Below are 12,167 nucleotides of genomic sequence, written 5' to 3' on the forward strand. Positions count from 1 at the left end.
TGGATCAGCCCAAATGCCCATCTAGTCCAGCAGTCTACAGTGGTGCCCCGCAAGACAAATGCCTCGCAAGACAGAAAACCCGCTAGACGAAAGGGTTTTCCGTTTCGGAGGTGCTTCGCAAAACGAATTTCCTATGTGCTTGCTTCGCAAAACGAAAATGTCTTGCGAGTTCCTGCGGGGGTTTCCCCCCCCCCCTTTTCCCCAAGCCGCTAAACCGCTTATCAGCTGATCGGCTAAGCCGCTTAACAGCTGATCGCTAAGCCGCTTATCAGCTGATCCGCTAAGCCCGCTAAGCCGCTAATACTGTAGCGCTAATCCGCTAAACCGCTAATGGGCTTGCTTCGCAAGACGAAAAAACCCGCAAGACGAAGAGACTCGCGGAACGGATTCTTTTCGTCTTGCGAGGCACCACTGTATTCCAGTTTAATAAAGCTAACATGGGGAGGCACCTCTGCTCTGGAGAACCAAGCTGCCTTCCCCCCTCAAAAAACAACAACAAAAAACACCTTACCTCTCTAGGAAGCTGTCTCTGTAACTTAACCCTTAGAAGGCCAAGCAGCACAAGCTTGCACAAACCTTTGCTGTTTTGAAATGTTGTTATCTCTCTCTCTCTCTCTCTGTACTTCTTTTTGTAACTCTGTAAAGTACTTATTTGGAAACTTTTTAATTGTATGGTATATAAGTTGTCTAAAGAAGTGTTTTCTTAATTTTAGTTTATTTTTTAAAATGATATAAACTGCTTGGGGACTGATTTTCATTGCACAGTACATACATTCTCTTTTTATTTAAAAAATATGTTATAGTGTCTGTTTCTATGCTTCGTTTTATGTTTTGACTACTACATTCTGTAAAATATGTTTTTAGTGCTGTACACGACTCAGATCTTTTGATAAACGGCAGTATAGAAATCAATCAATCAATCAAACAAACAAACAAACAAACAAATAAATAAAACCACAACATTGGTAGGTACGCAGCTACACAAGCAATTAACGCTGAGTTCCTTGGAGTGAATAGGCAGAGTATAAATTCATTAAACAACAACAACATAGACAATTTAATGTGGGCAGAACTCTTTCCCACAACACCAGGTATGAGAATATTCATTCACCTGGGTTTCTTATGTAATAAATGAAGATTTATGATCCGGTGGTGAAGAGCTCTGCAAGAGAGCTTTGCTTTTGATGTCTTGATGAGAAGCCACTGGGCAATTTTCACATGACATCAGTGTAACAGTCACAGGCCTGATGAGGAAAAGTGCCTTTTGTCTGCTGCTCATGATGCTAATTAAAATCTGATATCCTATTTTGAACTGACCTTGCAGACACAAATCTCAAACAATAGGAGAAAAGATGAATGATTTGATATCCCTGGCGGAGAAATGTACAGCTTCTGATGTAGACTAACCCTGCGAGAAGCTTCCTTCTTCTTCTTACAACTGGTCCTTTGTGAAAGCTGAACTAATTATAAAGGAAAGCTAAAGCTTTGAGATTGGAGGCAGGGATCCTTATAGCTTTTGGCTAGTCTCAGCGTTTCCATGCAATTCCGATAACCAATTAATCATACTGACAGGTAGGCTTCCAATGATTTAAGTAGCTGCAAAAATCTCACCCCCATCTGATAGCAAATATCTCAGGTTGGCCAACACAGACAGGAGAAGGAAGCAGAAGAATGGGCTGCACCATTTCTGACCACAGGCGTGGGGAGAGATACTGGTTTTTTTTGGTTTTTTAAAGTACCCTCATATTTAAAAAGTCCTTGCATGCAACTAGAAATCTAGCACACAAGGAAGATGTTCTCTATCCCACCCCTTTTTTTGGCTGGGAACATTTCCTATTTGCAAGGAGTTGTGATCATAGTCAAGTATTTGAAAATGTGGCCTCCTCTCAAAGTGGTACAGTCCATTTTGTCACCTCATTCTACCCCAAGCACATCTCAGGTATTACTCTTGCTCTTCATTTTAAGATTTGGAAAGCCTGATCATGCGCACATTTATTTTGGGCAGACTGTTGCATAAGACTGGGTGGTGGAGGAGGTCATGATGCTCTTTAAAGAAAAGAAACTACAGGTTCACTATCCCTGACCTAGAACTTACCATATGTTGGTTTGTACATCACCTTTGAGGCCTCATTAGAATAGGAAACAAAAGATAACTGAGAAATAACATCAATCTCAGGGCCAGGAATCTATCAGAGGATAGGGGATGAGTGACAGGCAGGCTAGAACCCAGAATTACTCATTGTAGTAATTATGTGCTGAGATCTAGCCTGGTAAGTAACAATCATGCTATCACACTGTTGACACTGGGTGAACGTTAATAATATTTATTTTAAACAAATTCATGGAGGTTTGGTAAAATGATTAGGTTTCTTCTTTTTTAATTTTTGAGATATGATGATTACAGTACATATTAATGGAAAATGTTGCTTGCAGGTAATTATCGCATTCAGGCAGGCGAGGAAATGAATATGTGTAATTATCTTATCGGCTCCTGTTCAAGATGTACTTCAGAAAATGGTCCTTCTGGGTCAGAGAAGGCCCCATGCCCTGTGGTTAAAAAAGTAATTTGTGAATGTCTTGTAAAAACTTAGAGCTTGTGGGCACATTATGTTTTAGTGCCTTCACATTTAGGTTAGAACAGTGGTTCTTAAAACTTTTATTGCATTGAGGACCATCCTTCTGGTTTGCTTGTGGATTACCATGTTTTCTTCTTTTATGGCCAGAAAACAGGAAAACACATTTACGGCTATCCAGTTTTTGTGTGTGTGTTTTTTAAATCAACAATTGTGTTGTCTGTGTCAAAGAAGGGTCTTCAAAATTTCTGGTACAACTACCTAAGCTGCTCAGAAGACAAGGCATTTTCATTTCATCTTGACAACCAGCATGCCCATCGAGACTTATTATTCCTCTGCTGGGAATGCGTTGGTTGAGCTACAATGCCCATGCTGGGTTAAGACATTTTTCTTACTGTATCACTGTTTAAATTGTGGTTTTTATTGTAATTGAATGGGATTTTAAACCAGCCATAGGCAAACCTGGCCCTCCAGATGTTTTGGGACTACAACTCCCATCATCCCTGACCACTGGTCCTGTTAGCTAGGGATGATGGGAGTTGTAGTCCTAAAACATCTGGAGGGCCGAGTTTGCCTATGCCTGTTTTAAACCATCCAGAGAGCTGTGTTGTAGGCAGGGGTGCCAACTTGAATAAAATATTGAGGGGGCCCAGGGAAGCCCCACCCTGCATAATCAATCACAAGATGTGGCACATGCACACCAATTGAATGACGATAGTAATCAACTTGGGGGTGGGGGGAGAGGCTCGGCCCTCTCAAATATTTTATTGGGGCATGGGGTCCTCAGCCCCTAGGAGCTGGCTCCTATGGAACGTGCTAGCTGGGGCAGTTGTGTTTTGTGTTACATAAATTTCTGGTGGGTGCCAGATTGCCCAAAGCCAATGTAACTAGTTAGGACTGGGGGCACAATGCTAGCCTAGAAATTTCATCCACTATCGAAAAGGATATTGTAGAGTTGGAAAAGGTTCAGGAAAGGACAACGAACATGATCAAGAGGGTGGAACAAGTCAGCTATGAAGAAAGGTGGCAGCATTTGGGACTCCTAGGGGGCTGAGGTCCCTTTAAAGGTAAAGCGATCCCTGACCATTAGGTCCAGGCGTGGCTGACTCTGGGGTTGCGTCACTCATCTTGCTTTATTGGCCGAGGGAGCCGGCGTACAGTTTCTGGGTCATGTGGCCAGCATGACTAAGCCGTTTCTGGTGAACCAGAGCAGCGCGCGGAAACGCCATTTACCTCCCCCCCGGAGCGATACCTATTTATCTACTTGGCACTTTGACGTGCTTTCGAACTGCTAGGTTGGCAGGAGCTGGGACCAAGCAATGGGAGTTCACCCCGTCACTAGGATTTGAACCGCCGACCTTCTGATTGGCAAGTCCTAGGCTCTGTGGTTTTACCCACAGCGCCACCCATGTCCCTTTACCCCCCCATAAAATATTTGAGGGAGCACCTTCAAATGGTGCCATTAAGATGGTGTGTGTGTACTGCATATTGTGATCGATTATGTGGGGAAGGGTTTACCTGTTCCCCCCAATATTTTATTCAAGTTAGCACCCTTGGCACAGTCAGTGGGCTGATGGGAGTCCACCAATATCTGGATTATACCAGGTCTCTGGAACCTGGGTTACACGCCTACAAGCAGACCAGGAAAGCAAATAGGCATCCCTCCTGCTGCCTCCAGCGTACGGTAGACTCAGAGGTTTTTGCTGTCAGTAGAGACTATTCCGCCAGTCTAACACAAGAACAGGTCCTAACATGGCTACTCTTCTGTAATATTCCAGAAGGAATTTAATAATGCGTGTGATATAGTTTCACAGTTAGAGAAGTTCAGTCCTCTGTCAAGAAAAGAAGCCATGTACAGGATTCAGAAAGGAAAGGATGAAACAGAAAGCAGAGCACATTGTCCTCCTCAGTTCGTGTAAGGTGAAAGATGAAAATATATTAATACAGACAGGGAGTGTATCGCAGACAAGGACAGAGTGGGCTTTCAAGCAACAAGTAGAGTGAGGCATGGATATGAGAGCACTGCCAGAAAAGCACTGTGGCTGCAAGGCTTAATTAGGGGATATACCTGATCATCTACGTGCTGCTTTGGTTTCTTCTGTCCTGCAAGAGAATGGCAGAATGGGGGAGGGAGGGAGGGGGGAGGGAGAAGGCATAGAGCACCCTCCCACACCTGAGTTGATTAGAGGAGCAGGCTAACTACACCCAAGGAAGCAATTCACTGCAAAGGAAAGATTCCCTGCTGCTAGAGACTTACTTCTCTCAAAGAATCTCACTCCACTTCCTCAAGCTTATGTGAAATAGCAAAGCTGGTATAATGGAGAGGGCATCAAATGTGACTTGGCCGTGATGCCTCGGACAACCCAAGGCTGATTCTACTTTATAAGGCTCAGGATAAAATAGAATATCCTCATTTAGGCACCCCAAGCTCTTTGGAAGAAGGAATGCAATACAACATAAATGAGAACGTACAGCTGGGCGCATGAGTCTCATCCCATTTATAGTGATAGCCAAAAAGCAAGTCTCTTGCAAGAACTGGGATTTCATGCACACTCTCTCCAGATTTTAAAATAATGGTTTTAGTTTACTTAATCACTTTATTTATTTTAAAGCATTTATATGCTCAGTGCCATTTTTCTAGAGAAAGAGGTGCCAGAACTCACCATGAATGCCTCCCTTGTTCTCTTATAATGGCAATGACTCCCACCTGAGAGGTGCCGGAACTGAGTTCTGGTGAGTTCTTGCTGGAAAAAAATTTCTGTATACAGTAATACCTCCGTGAACGTCTGCCTTGTCTAGCGTCCATTCTGGCGAATGTCTGCAGCAAACCCGGAAGTACCGGAACGGGTTACTTCCGGGTTTGCCACTCACGCATGTGCAGAAGCGCAAACCACTCCGTGTGCATGCGCAGATGTGGCGCTTTGCCCTGCATCCTTTTCAGCTAGCAGCTGGGGCTCCGGAACAGATCCCGTCCACAAAATGAGGTACGACTATATACCGCTTACTATTTCAAAAATCTCAAAGTGACATGCAGCCTAAAAAGAAACTTGTTAAAGCTCAGAACATACCTACGCTTTTCTCTCTCGTTTTCTCTCACACAATCTCCCCTTCCTTCTCCCCCCCACAAATCTCTCACACTACAAATGCGAAAACATTTGTGAAAATAACTCATCTCCTCTTTCCCCACCTACTGTTAAGAAGCAGAAATATGGAGACCCAAGGGATTCAAGGCGGATTTCATACTCAGCCCTGGAATCGTGGCAGTCTCATCAACAACAGTGAGGAAGAAGAGAGAGCTCACATAGTATGTGTGTATTACATCTTTAGAGTAAAGGTGTGGGGTAGGTCTATCCCAATACTAGATACTTAAACTTTATGTGCTGTCTTTGTTCTAGCATTACATTGCAATAACAAGTAGAGTATTGGGTGTGGGGGGGCTGTAGGTGTTAACTACACTCCTCTTGTCATAAACATGGGTGCAGCCAGGGTTTATGTTAGTGGGGCAGGACACCCTCCTAACGCCATCCTCTGTCTGGCTCTGTCTAGCAGATTTGGAATGAAATGTCTCGGCAACAGTTGTTTTAAATTACTTTCTTTGGACCCCAAGTGTTCAGAAAAATCTGTCAAAATCTTTCTACAATTTCTACTTTTAATTAAGTATTTATATTTATTTACTTGATGGGGAGGAGTAGCCCTCCTCTGCCCCCTGGCTATGCCCATGGTCATAAATAACTCTGCCAATTCCCACCTCCTTGTCTTCCTGTCCCCCATCTCCCTCCTTCCCTTCCTTCTTCTCTTTTCTTTATACCTGGTCCTGCCTCCCCTTTTTATTTTATTTTATTTAATAATGACAGAAACAACCACAAAGAAAAATAACATGCTATACAAAGCAGCAGATGCAGATATATCACAGAATAAAAGGTTAGACAATGTGCGTAATGCAGATCTCTGTTTCTCTCTCTCTCTCTCTCTCTCTCTCTCTCTCTCTCTCTCTCTCTCTCTCTCTCTTCTCAGGTCTTCATCAGAGTTTACCAAGGATCAATGTTGCCTGCGGATGTTCTGAGTGGCAAAACAAACCTTGTAACACAAACCTGCTATGAATATGAAGTCATGACTTCCCCGTCTGAATCAGAAGTTTCAAATACTGGTCTCTCTTGTTAACAAGACTAATAAAGACATACCAGAATGCCACAGATTTATTTGTTTTGCCTCTGGTCTGTTTTGCCTCTTTCTTCATTCAAAGCCCATCTTTCTGTGAAGCCTTTGACTGACTCTTGTAATCATCACCCCATGCCCTGCTCTGCAACCAAAAGGAAACCTAATGTTTGTGCAACGTTTCCCCACATTCAGACCTCATTCCCCTTACTTCTCCCATTCCGCTTTCTTATTAAAAAATTAATTGCAAGGGTTTCTGCCTCATCTTTCTGCAACAAGTGCACCCAATTTGTCACCCTTATCTCTGCCCATGGGTGTCTGCAGAAATAATTTTGGTGGGCGGGATGGAAGGGTTATGGCATATTTACTCTTTCTATGACTCAGCCCCACACAACATAACATGGTGCTGATGAGAAGCAATGAGAAACGTTATTGGGCTGTGCCTATTTGTGATTTACTGTATTATGTGGGATTACACCTTTCAGGACCAACTCCTAGCAAATTGCCTTATTTGCCCATTTAACCATAACAGAGTAAACCACGAGAAAAACATACAGCTTCAATTTGTCCATTGAACAATATTGGAGGTCCCTAAACCTAATTTTAAAAACCTCAAGGATAAGTTTCATACCTTTTACACAGAATCTGCTTTGTATGTAGTGAATGGCAGACATTTTTGCTAATGCTTGCTTATTGGTAACATAAAGGAAAGTATGATATGATGTGGATCATTCTTTAAACAAGAACTGGAGTTGTTGAGGGTCTTGGTCTCAATGTTCAATCATGTCTTTTATAAATTTCCCCATAGGATAGGCCATCAACTTTTCTCCATGGGCACTCAACAAACACAAGCTAGACAATCCATCTCCGTTCATTGTTGAACAGGGCCATGTCTTCACCCTGTACAAAGTGCTAAAGCGCCGTTCAATTATGCATGTTGGAGCTGGAAGTGAAAGTGCTGTAACAGTGGGAAAGTAGCAGGAAACCATTGGGTGTGTTCCAATAGTTCAGTAAGGTTCTCCTTGCATATGTCACACAATCATGGCTGTATTTATTTGGTATTTTTGGCCACAACTCATGCCAAGCAACAGATCCATCTCCAAAGCTTTCAAAGACTGGATAGCTCAGTTGCTTAGAGCATGGTGCTGATAATGCCAAGGTCACAGGTTTGATCCCCTCATGGGACAACTGCATATTCCTGCATTGCAGGGAGTTGGACGAGATGATCCTCAGGATCCCTTCCAACTCCACAATTCTATGATTCTGTGAAATTTGCAAAATTCTTGAAGAGAATTGGCACAGCCTTGAAAGCGCATCAGTGTGGTACATCTGAGACAGATGTAGTTTCAGCAAACTGTAAACAGGTTGGTCTTCTTCCCGGAAACAAGTCCTAAGCAAACCCAAATAGGGAATGTAGAGGACTGCAGGGAGAACTCTTCTGTGGGTTAGTTGGCACTTTCCTCCCTGTTTTGGGTTTTGTCTGGGTGCTTCAACTTCAACATCATCTGCCAGTTTCTTGCTCTTTTATATTACTGTGCTAAAAGTCCCTCCTTTGCTTCCCTGAGTTGTTCCATTATCCACAACAATTCATACATGTGAAAATTTGTGCTGCTTACATCCCTACAGAAAGTTATGACTTCAGGCATGATAATATAGGTCCAAGAGCATTTCACTATACACAGTTTTCTAAAATATTCTCATTGGTTAGTATACACTGATATTTTTTGAAAGGACTTGTATATTGTTCTCTTCTCTGGCCACTAATATGAGGGGTACAGGGCAATGAGGCCTGCCAACTCCTATTTAATTCTCACAGTAGCCCTGTGAGATATAGCACCTGCCTGAGACCCTGAAGTCTGCCCTATTTTGGAATCTCCTGGTATAGACTAAAACCCTCGCAGTTGTTCCTTGCATCGTTCTGAACCATTGCCCAGCAGAGAAAGGTAAAATTGGCAACATGACTTAAAAGGCTATCCATTAGGATCATCAAGTGGAATGCAGGCAGGATTAATAAGGTATGATCCATTACAGTAATATGACAAGGGAAGATGGAATATATTGTGTAATGCTCTGTACATGAATTATACACTGTTCATTAGGGGACCGGTCTAAAGCTATGAAGTCAATGGAAAGACTCATTGACCTCTTTGGGAGTCTGGACAAGTTCTGTAACATCACTAGATTCATAGCTACTGGGGGAAGTGTGTCTAGAGTTATACAATGGAAGCAGTGTTTTTAAAATGTATGATCATTGCTTTTAAATCACTGGGATATAATTAGGTAGTCTGGCTAAATGCATTCAATACTGTATTGATTTTAAATTTCCTGCAAGACATTTTTACTATGCTACATACAATTATACAGCTAGATATCGTCATTCTCTCAGGTTAACTGTGTTGAGTACCTGAGGTTCCCCTGTTTTCCATTAGTTAAATCTATGAGTAGGTTTGGTTTAGTTATGGATCTATTATATTTGCATCTCAACCTTCCATCCAAGATCGAGTATCTTGCAGGAACCGTATACTTCCAGATGTTGTTGGACTACAACTTCCATCACCTCTGACCATTAGTCATGCTGACTGCATCTGATGGGAGGTGGAGTCCAGTAGCATCTTAAGGGCTGTAATATCCTCACCTCTGGTATATGGTTGTCTCATTTTATCTGATGATGACAAGCCTGTGAGATCGCTGAAGGCCAACCTTGAACCTTGTCTCCCAGTTTAGCACTCCATACACTAAACTGAACTAGTTTTCTTGATGTAAAGTCTTGGAAAAGACTTGTGTATAGATGTTGTTTCTGTTGGGAGTCAAGCAGCAACACTTACAATAAGTTACACAAACCAGTCAGGGTGATAGGCAGAAAGACAGCCTATTCTTTCCTCACAAATTCCTTCATAAGTAACTTCATGTAGATTGTTTTTTTCTTCCTCCTTTACTTCCTTTCTGCGTCTTCTTCAAGTCAGTATGCATATTAACTTCTTGATGCCATGTTGGCTGCATGTCAGCTTGTACTCAAAATTGCTATGTTTGCCATGAAAAATAAACCTTAAGTTTCTTTATCCCTTCAGCCAGCAATTGTACCAGATTATATATTTATGCACATCATCATGTATATTTATTTATACCCTGCCTTTTTCCCTGACAAGAATCAATATATGCCAAACTCTTGACAGTTTCTGTATGAGGTATGATGTGAACATCGATTGGTTCATCTGCAAGTGATGGCTGTTCTGAGTATAATGTCATTTAGCTACCTTCTTGCATGGGCCCATGTGGGGCATTGGGAGGGGGCAAGACATTGCAGAATCAAGTCCCACCTCTTCCTTCAGTTTGCAATGACATTCCACAGAACATTCTACAGCTAAATCGCAAGCATGTTTTACTCATAAGTAAATAGCACCAAGTACAACAGGACAAGTGTCCTTACAGATAAATCTGTTTGTGACATGTCAACCAGGTTTTTTGTTGCTTGCTTGGTTGGTTTTTGATTCCTAGAACTGGGATTTTACTTCATTTATTTACTGAATGCTTCACTAGAATGTTGAATGGCAGCCTGTCTCATTCTCTGGCACAGATAAGAAGGAGGGACAGATATTCCCAAATCCCATTAAGGAACCAAGTCTACTTTTCCTCCCAAAGTATTTAGCTAGTCCATGGAATCAAGACTGCACATCTTGCAGCACCATGATCTGCCTTGTGTCTATTAAGCTAATCTCAGCTCTTATGATTTTCTTGCCTGCAGCAGCCTTGATGCATTCATTATATTTGGGGGCTGTGTAGAGTCCATGCTAAAAATAAATTAGTGCATCCAAATCCTAAACCAACACCCCCCACAAGAATCCTGCTTTTAAAAAATTATGCAGTCAAGCAAACATGGTGCATGTATTTGCTTATCTTACATAAATCTTTTTCTGCCCTTTTTGCTCCTGTGCATAAAACTCTGAAAATCTAATAACAAGAGAAACCGTTTTTAACAGATCTGTCTTTCCAGCAGAAAATCACCTACTGTGACAGGGAACAGATTTCCAGGTCCTCCAGCAGAAGGTGTCCAACATCACCTCATAGATGGAGATACCAGCGACTGTACTGGGGGCCCTTTGCACACAAAATGTGCTCCACTACTAAGCTATGGTCTCTCCACTAGTTAACTACACCTCTTGCCCCAGTCACTGAAAATGCTAAGGAAGGATTGTGTTTTCATGGAAAAGGTCCCAGGTAAAAACGGAAGAAGAAGAAGAAGAAGAAGAAGAAGAAGAAGAAGAAGAAGAAGAAGAGTAGTTTGGATTTGATATCCCGCTTTATCACTACCCGAAGGAGTCTCAAAGCGGCTAACATTCTCCTTTCCCTTCCTCCCCCACAACAAACATTCTGTGAGGTGAGTGGGGCTGAGAGACTTCAGAGAAGTGTGACTGGCCCAAGGTCACCCAGCAGCTGCATGTGGAGGAGCGGGGACGCGAACCCGGTTCACCAGATTATGAGTCCACTGCATTTAACCACTACACCACACTGGATCTCCAGGACAAACTGGAACAGACCCCTATCTGAGAGCAGCTGCCGGAGAGAGTAGGCAATAGTGAGTTTAATAGATGAATGGTCTGACTCACTTGAATACAGACTCCTGTGTTATGTCCTTATGTGCTACTCAGTCACTGCCCCCTGTCCAGGCCTTTGTAGGTGGATGTAGTATTTCAACTCCCAACTCAGTTTTTGCCAGTCTTTTAACATTCCTCAGATAAAAATAAGGACATTTCCAGCTCCCCCCATAACTGACCCTCCTTGACCCTTGTTATGTATTCGGTGGTCTGTGTTTGCCTGAGCTCGAGTCTGGACCGAGGATTCTGAGCCCCTGTGTTCTGATTTGGTACATGATATCCAATCACAGAACATTTCAGGATTTGGCCTTCTGCCATGGGCCCTGAACCTGAGAGTCATGATTCGCAGCTTGGAAGTTTAGACAGCCAATCAGCTTGGGAGTGAGAGTGGCCCAGGCCTTCGGAAATGTATATAAGCAGTTGCTTTGTCCCTGTTGTTCAGTTCTGTTAATTCAAATCAGTGGTACCTCAGGTTAAGTACTTAATTCGTTCTGAAGGTCCGTTCTTAACCTGAAACTGTTCTTAACCTGAAGCACCACTTTAGCTAATGGGGCCTCCCGCTGCCGCTGTGCCACCGGAGCACGATTTCTGTTCTCATCCTGAAGCAAAGTTTTTAACCTGAAGCACTATTTCTGGGTTAGCGGAGTCTGTAACCTGAAGCGTATGTAACCTGAGGTACCACCGTAAACGTTCTTGCTGTTATCACTGTGTCTTGCCTCATGGGAACCCACCTACAGTTTTAAAAAAAACACCCCATTTTTGTGTGTGTCCCCCAAGCACGGTAAATGCCACTGCCACTGCTCTAAGGGGACACAGCACACACGTCCTCCACTGTCCTGAGAAAACC

The 12,167-nt window shown here is 42.8% G+C and overlaps 1 long non-coding RNA gene across 1 annotated transcript in view; it reads right to left on the reverse strand.

Moving 5' to 3' along the window:
- The window catches only part of LOC308478789, a 135,566-nt gene that overhangs the window by 11,389 nt on the left and 112,010 nt on the right, over positions 1-12,167 (reverse strand). The window lies entirely within an intron of this gene.

This window comes from Podarcis pityusensis (assembly GCF_964106645.2).
Source record: "Podarcis pityusensis genome assembly, chromosome: 6".
In the NCBI taxonomy this organism is placed as follows: domain Eukaryota; kingdom Metazoa; phylum Chordata; class Lepidosauria; order Squamata; family Lacertidae; genus Podarcis; species Podarcis pityusensis.